This window comes from Meleagris gallopavo, chromosome 1 (assembly GCF_905368555.1).
Source record: "Meleagris gallopavo chromosome 1, MGAL_WU_HG_1.1, whole genome shotgun sequence".
NCBI lineage: Eukaryota > Metazoa > Chordata > Aves > Galliformes > Phasianidae > Meleagris > Meleagris gallopavo.
Genome location: NC_139404.1, coordinates 137,131,842 through 137,139,781, shown reverse-complemented (window position 1 = coordinate 137,139,781; position 7,940 = coordinate 137,131,842).

Sequence of the window (7,940 nt, the reverse complement as noted above, 5' to 3'; positions counted from 1 at the left end):
AAGACAGATTGAATACAGTAGAAATGGTGAGACTCCATTAGTAATGTACAATTATTTCATATTCAAATATACGATGAGTCTAAATTATCCACATCAGAGGAATTCAGGATCTCAAGTCTGTTTAATGGAACAGAAATTTTTACTCCCAGTTTGACAGGAAGGAAGGACAATAATGAATATGTACTATAGAAAAGATTAAAGAAAAGTACCAATGCTGTGACTGACCATTTTCAATGCACTTACAATAAGTAAGCTCAACATTTTCATCAGCAAGGCTTTTTATAGTGTAAAGTGAAAATGGGAATGTAAAATGATTACAGCTAGAAAGAAAGCTAAAAATGGAGAGCAGGCTCAGTGCTGGCACACGGAGTGGCTCACACAGGACGCTGCCTGGAGCAGAAAAGAGGATGCTGAACTTACAGTAGGATGCTTCCCAGATGCAGAGCTGATTTCAATTGAGCACGAACATTAGAAAGGCAAAATTAAAAGAGCTGTTTCTCATCAGAAGTCCTTCAGCAGCTGCTCATTTGGATGTGTCTGTGGTGCAGAGCCACAGATGAGAGCTGCATACCTGCCACCCCTTCACTACTGTGAGTAAAGGGAGAGACTCAGCAACCAGTGGTACAGTCCAAGGGCTCCAGAGAGCGGTCTGGATTCACAGAGCACTTTTATGCTGCAGTACACAGTGTGGTGGCAGCGCAGAAGCACGCCATGGTACTCAGTGTGGGGCACAAGAAGAGCATGGCCAGCAGTTGGCTGCATAGAGTACCATTTAATTTTTTGGGCCAGGACTTGCAGCAGCTGCCCTGCAGCCTTGGAGACCTGCCCAGGCTGTCTCCAAACCAGCAGCAGCTCAAGCACACCTGTGTTCACTGGTTAGTTCTTCATCCCTGGGGTTTCCAAGACCTGAGCAACTCGATCTGAGCTCTAGAAGGACCCTGCTTGCATCAGGGGGTTAGACTTGACACCTCCCTACTTTCCCTCCAGCCTGAATGGTTTTAATCACATCAGTGTCAGTAGCCCACTCAGTCCACATCACTTTAGCTGATCCCTACCTTCAGTGCTCAGACTGAGATTATAAGATGATAAACTTCAGGTGTGTTTCTCTTTGCTACATCAAATCTCTAATTCCATATAGTAATATAAGCTCTGAAATGTATTAACTGTGGCAAAGCTGAGTAAATATCCATTCAGAAACAAAACAGATAAACAAAAACACATGCAACTGCTACACAGTATAAGTCAGTAATTTCCCCCACTTTGGGTTTCATTTATTCATTACCTACCCATTCACACACTGGTACTACCATTGGCTTTACAACATTTTCTAAATTCTTCCTTATTATTTATACAGGCTTTTCACAATGATCTGGTTTAATTTTAGCCTGTTCAGTCAGTCTAGCCCACCATTTTATCTGAAAATCAGACCTTTTCAACCACAACATTTTTAAGAGGACAGCATTCCAGAAATCACTGGCTTGCATAAATACAGATCCAGTTTACACATTACAACCAATGCAGAAAAAGTCAAAAGTTCTACCCAGGAAAGAACAGCCCACTTCATCCATCTTTTTCATCGTCAGATTGGAAGCTTTCCAAAGGTCCACAACAGGGTTCAGGTACTTAGATCTCCTTGAGCAGAAACAGCACCCTGAGCCCAAAGAACTTACTGTGGTTTTTTAGAATCATAGAATTATTTGAGTTGGAATGGACCCTTAAGGGCCATCTAGTCCAGCCCCTCTGCCATGAATAGGGACACCTACAGTCAATCAGAGTCCTCAGAGCCCCATCCAGCCTGACCTTGAGCATCTCCAGGAATGAGACATCGACCACCTCTACGGACAACCTGTGCCACCTCCTCACCACTCTTACAGTAAAAAAACTTCTTCCTTATATCCACTCTCAATCTCCAATCTTTTAGTTTGAAATCATATCCCTTTGTAGTGACACAACAGATCCTGCGGAAGGGCCTGCCCCCTTCATTCTTATAGCTCACAGCCAGACATCAGGCTCACAAGGCTTGATCTCATGCGAACAAACAGTTCCTCCCTGCCTGCAGAGTTTCATCGCTTTGTTAAAATAATAATAATAATAACAATAGAAAAAAAAAAATTAAAGGAGGGAGAGGGGTTGGGAAGGGTGGGGGAAAAAAAAGCAGGGGGAAAGACCCAACCGCACAACCAACCAAAGCCAAGTCTTGCCCGTGGGAAGCAGCGCGGCCGCCGGGGCGAAGGAGGAGCCAGCAGGAGGAGCTCCGCCACCGCTGATGGTGACCCCGCGGCTCCTCGGGACATCGCACCCAGCAACGCTATTCCGAAGTTACTGGGCAGCTGTTCTTAAAGCAGAATTTGGCAATTAAACAAGCAAAGCGCTGTTGGCTTTATAAAGGGGTTTGTAGCAAAACTGCAAACATACACGGGTGCCCACAAGCACGACCTCTGGCCATCAGGCTGCTGAGCTGTGATTGCTGCTGGGAGTCGTTTCTGCTTGCTGATATCCCCAGACAGCACTGCCCTGATAGGTGCTGCATTAAGTCTTGATTCATTGCTTCTTGGGGAAAAATGCTGCTTCAGAATGAAATGCCAGGGAAAGTGGCATTTTCAGTAAGATATGAAATGGTGACAAAAAGAACTCTTTCATACGTACAGTTGCCTTCTGCTCCATAAAACGGTTGTGTTTGATGTTGACCAGATCTGTCGTATTATTTTTAGTTGTTTCAAGAGCGATGAGCAATTACTCGCTCCATTCCAAGTCTGCATGCACCATTTTGACACTGCCTTCCTGTAGTACCAGGAGCCACAAAACCACTTGGCCAGTTCACCTGCTTCCCATACCCCCTTCCAACCTGAACAAGTTTTGAAAGTCCAGGTGAACTTCAACTACATTTGGCAAAGGGACTGAGTTCTTGAATTTCATGAACTAATATCAATTAGAAGTGAAAAGCTCTGTAGAGGGTGCTCTTTAAGGGAAGCCAAAAGCTGACTGCACATCATTATGATCAGTCATGAAGCCATTATAAATATTGCAAATATGGCAAAATGGGTGTACAAACAGAGTAAGATTTGTCACTGCGTTCCAACTATTTGGAATTATATATTCCAACATTACTATCTGAAAATCTTCCTTGTGGATAGGTTGAAGACATCCTCATCTGAACACACTAACCAAGTGCTTAGCATCTGTGCTGTTGCCTGACCTGGTGTAGTTCACATACTTGACTGGAAGGAAACATGCTATGAGGAAGAACAAACTAAAAGTAAATGCTTGCACGTGGAAAGCACCTTGCTGTTTTTTTCTGTTGGCAACACTAGATCTGCAAGCTTCTGGAAATCCACAGGTCCACCTGGACACTAATGGAAGCAGTGAAGGAGAAACCTAATGCTTCTGCATGAGAGAAAATACCAAAGCATTGAGTGCAGCTTGAGTCAGCAGCTGCTTCCAAGGTGCTCAGGACCTCATTCCCCACCTTCTTCCCACAGTGAAGTCACATGGTGTTCCAGTGTCATAGACACCATCAGGGGAGGCAAAACTCAGAGCAGAAACAGCAGAAAACAGCAGAAGGAGGAGCTTAACGCCCTGAGGATGTAATGTTTCCACCTCTGTTGGGATCATACTCGTGGATTGTATGGTATTTTCAGCCCTTTTCGTTCCTTTGCCTCAAACAAGGGCTGTGAGCATCCCTAAGCTTGTCTGTCACATCATGCAACAAGTTTTCACACTCATGTTCTTCACAGTGTACAAAGCATATGGGACATGCTGCCATGCTGAAGGACTGTGCCAGCATTTCCCCCATTGGGATAAAAAGAAAAGGGCATTAGCGCTGTCCTTTTCTTACCACAGAGCCCAGTCCTGTGTCACAGCTCCCAATTTCCTTGCCCACAGCACCCCAGTAGTGCCTCTCTGTATGAGGCCACCTAATTTAGCTGCATACAAACCAGCTGACTGCCATTCCCTTGCTGTGGAGCGCAACACAAAGGGCAACCATTGCTACACCATGGTTCAAATGCTCTGTTCAAGTCTCTGCTTCTTTTATATTGACAAGAGGAATCCTTCCAGCACACACACACACACACACACACACACAGCATCTTGGGTCTGTGCAGGACACTCCAGCCTCACATGCACACATCACTATTTAGGCAGAAACAACCTTTCCTCCCGTCCCATGTTGTTTCTGTTGCACGGATGCTTCTGAGCAGCTTGTCCTCTGCCTGGAAAAGGGTGTAGCTGATCACTCTGAGTATCCCATGGTGGATGCTGATGAGATCTGACACTCCATGAACAGGAGGCCATTGGGAACAGTGAGAGAAGCGCATGCTGCTCCTTTCAGGCAAATGTTTCCCCAGTCACTGCTTCTTCATCGAAATCTTATTTCACTTTGCTTCCTAACCTGGATCGTTTTAAAAGACATTTCTAATAGAATTTCAATAGGCTACAAACTGACAGAAGCAAAAATAACTGGAATACAATTTTTGCTATGCTGGAAGCCTTCACTGCCTTCAAAGTAACAGCAAAAAGAACAACCATTTCCAGGAGCAGATTCCACCATGCTTTGTACAATAGTGATGAGTGCTTTAGTTTAGTCCTGATGTTCCTTCAGAACAGCTTCCCCCTGTCACAGCCTGCAGCAGGCACATTATGCAGTGCTGATTCGTGCAGCCATCCATGGCAGCTCCTCAGGTACGATGGACTCCAATTTGATCATCGATGAATGTGCTTTGCAACCCAAAAACTGGGCACAGAAATATTTCCATGCACCATTCAACCAGAAACCAAACCTGTTCAATGAGAATAACTCAAGATTCTCAAATCCATTTCTTGTTACTTTCACAGAATAACACACAAATATAATCACTAAATTATGTAACTGTTAGTCATCTGCTTTCTTCTTCTCTTCCACAAGTAGGAAAAATTACTCTTGGTACCCAGGTCCACTTGTTGTCTAAGCATACAAAACCCCTCAAAATTGAAGGATGTTCTTCTCATGCAGTATTTGTAGACAAAGCTCATCTCCAGCCCTCACTGTGATGCAGGGGGCAAGATGCAGGGTAGGACACACTGCATGCCCCAGCTATCCCTGAAAAGCTGTATCCCAGACACAGGAGTCTTGCACTCAGTCTGTCATAGTAATTGAGATGCAACAGACCCTGTCAGAGAAGTCTGCTTTTGGGTAATGCCCATTTTGTTTCCTTTCCTTAGCAGACAATCTGCTCCTCCATACCAGCGCCGCTCCAGCCAGAGGTCCCACAGCAGCACTGCCTTTTGGGTGGGAGCTGGGAAATCCTTTACACCAGCACTGATCATACTTTTCACTTGTCATTAGCATTACACCATTGCTGATGCGCTGGTTAAACTCGGTACAACCCTTCTGCAGATTGTTTGGACAGACAGGAGCTATCAGGCTGCTGGTGCAGCTGGGAGCTCTGCCATCAGCCTCTGGCTACCAAGGGTGGTTCCACTGCAGATGTTTGATAAGGCACTATGGTAAAACCCATCATTCAGATGGACAAATTCTGATGAGGAAGCACCTGGCACTTTTGATCTTCCGGCATTATAGCCAGGTCAGGTAAGCTGAAGGGATCAGCTCTCAATGATTAATTGGAAAAAACAAATCAGAAAACTACTACATCCCCTGGCTATTCAAACATAAGGATATCTCAGCCTTGGGGACAGAGGTTGATGGATGAAACACCCAATTGGCTTGTTCAAATAAACACCAGAAAACAGTGTCAGAAGATATGATCAAAAAACAAGACTACATAGCAAGGATTAGCAATATACACTCAAATCTCATTTACTTTCTGTAACCAGGAAAACCGTATTTGAGGAGTCACTTAGAGAAGAACATCTATGCTTGGCTGAGGAATGCAGCTCTTTACAAACAGAAACCACATGATGAAACCTTTAAGGAAACATACAATCATAGAGTGTTCTGAGTTGGAAAGCACTCAAAAGAACCATCAAGTCCAACTCCTGGCTCCACACAGCACCACTCAAAATCCAAACACCGTGTCTGAGAGTGCTGCCCAAATGCTCCTTGAACTCCAGCACTTGGGGCTGTGCCCACTGCCCTGGCAGCCTGTTCCATGCCCATTGCCCTCTGGTGCAGAACCTTTCCCTAACCCCCAGCCCGAAAGGAGCTTGTATTTTCACACCCAGCTGCTCAATCTAGCACTGATGACAGTAAATATCCAATTTAATTATTTCCACCAAACAATGTGAGGTCACACTAAGGGCTGTACTGAAGAGATGAAGCTCATTGACCATCAAGACAACAAACTATTTTGTTGAAGCAAAGAAGCAACTTGCTTGCGATCATTTTTGCTGTTAATGAAGTAATAGACAAAAAGTACATGTTCTCTCACAACAAAATCCATCCATCTTTTAAGTCAAGAAACTGCGTGCACCAGGACTGAGATAGAATAGGGCCCTGGAAAACTTCATTCAAAGTTCACAAAGGAAGATAACGTCTTCCCATTTACTACACTGGTGAGAAACCCAGCAGAACCTCTGGAAACAAACAGGACAGGAAATGCACTGGGCAGGACCCAAGCTCCTCAGCAGCAAGTCCAGGACATCTTATTGGTACCTGCAAGAGGAGTCACCACATTCAAGATGTGAATCTGCACATCTTGCCCGCAGCTCAGCTACAACTTTAAGTACAGGACCTTGCACGTGGTCTTTTGGAACATGTTTGCACAGGCCTGCCTGTCCAAGTCCCTCTTGAAGGCATCCATTCCTTCTGTTGTGTCAACTGCACCACTCAGCTCGGTGTCATCCATAAACTTGCTGAGGATGCACTGGATCCCACTGTCTGCATCGCTAACAAAGACGCTGAGTAAGAATCTCAGCAAATACATGGAACCAGGTTTGAATGCTGAGGCACAAACCCTTGTGAAGTACTGGTGTTGCAATAGCCCGGCATCAGATTCCTGAACTTGTAGCTTCACGTCCTTGGTAAACAAGCTTCCCTCATGCTACTAGTTAAGACCACCATACAATGTTTTACCTAGCACAGGTAAGAGAGTTCTGTATCTTCAAGTACCAGCAGAAATATCACTTGATGAAGTAGATACCAATACCAACAAGAGAGAGTAGTGGATGGAGTAAACTGTGCAAGAGAGGACCTTGGGGAATGGATGAGACCTGTCTTATAGCAGTGAATATTTCTCAGTTTCTCTGAAATTCTGCCTGCCTCATAACAAGGTCTAAGATTAAATGAGCTGCTGATCACAGCACATTATCTCAACACTGCATTGTACTGAGATCCCTCATGACACCAGATATGTAGATGTTACAGTGATTCACGTGTGCCCCACAGAAATGGTAAAAACACAAAAAAACATTCATGGCTAGGTCAAATTTTAAGTAAACCCTTTCAGCCCGTGACTGGTAAATTTTGTCCAGAGGGACAGTAAGTTCAAAGAATCATAGAATTGTTTGGGTTGGAAAAGACTTTTAAGATCACCTAGTTCCAAGCCCCTGCTATAGGCAGGGATACCTCCCATTAGACCAGGTTGCTCAGAGCCCCATCCAGCCTGGCCTTGAATGCTTCCAGGGAGGAGGCATCCACAACCTCACTAGGGAACCTGTTCCAGTGTCTCACCACCCTCATAGTAAAGAATTTCTTCCTAACATCTAGTCTAAATCTATCCTCCTCCAGTTTAAAGCCATTTCCCCTCATCCTGTTGCTCCATGCCCTTATAAAAAGTCCCTCCCCAGCTTTCCTGTAGGCCCCTTCAGGTACTGGAAGGCTGCTATAAGGTCTCCTTGGACTCTTCTCCAGGCTGAAGAGCCCCAGCTTTCTCAGCCTGCCCTCATAGTGGAGGTTAATAGGTAGATATTATTTCCCTGGAGCTTCAAAAACATATTCCAAAAAAATATTCTAAGCAAAGCACATGTGTTAACATCTGCCATGCACAGAGCCTGTGCACATTCAA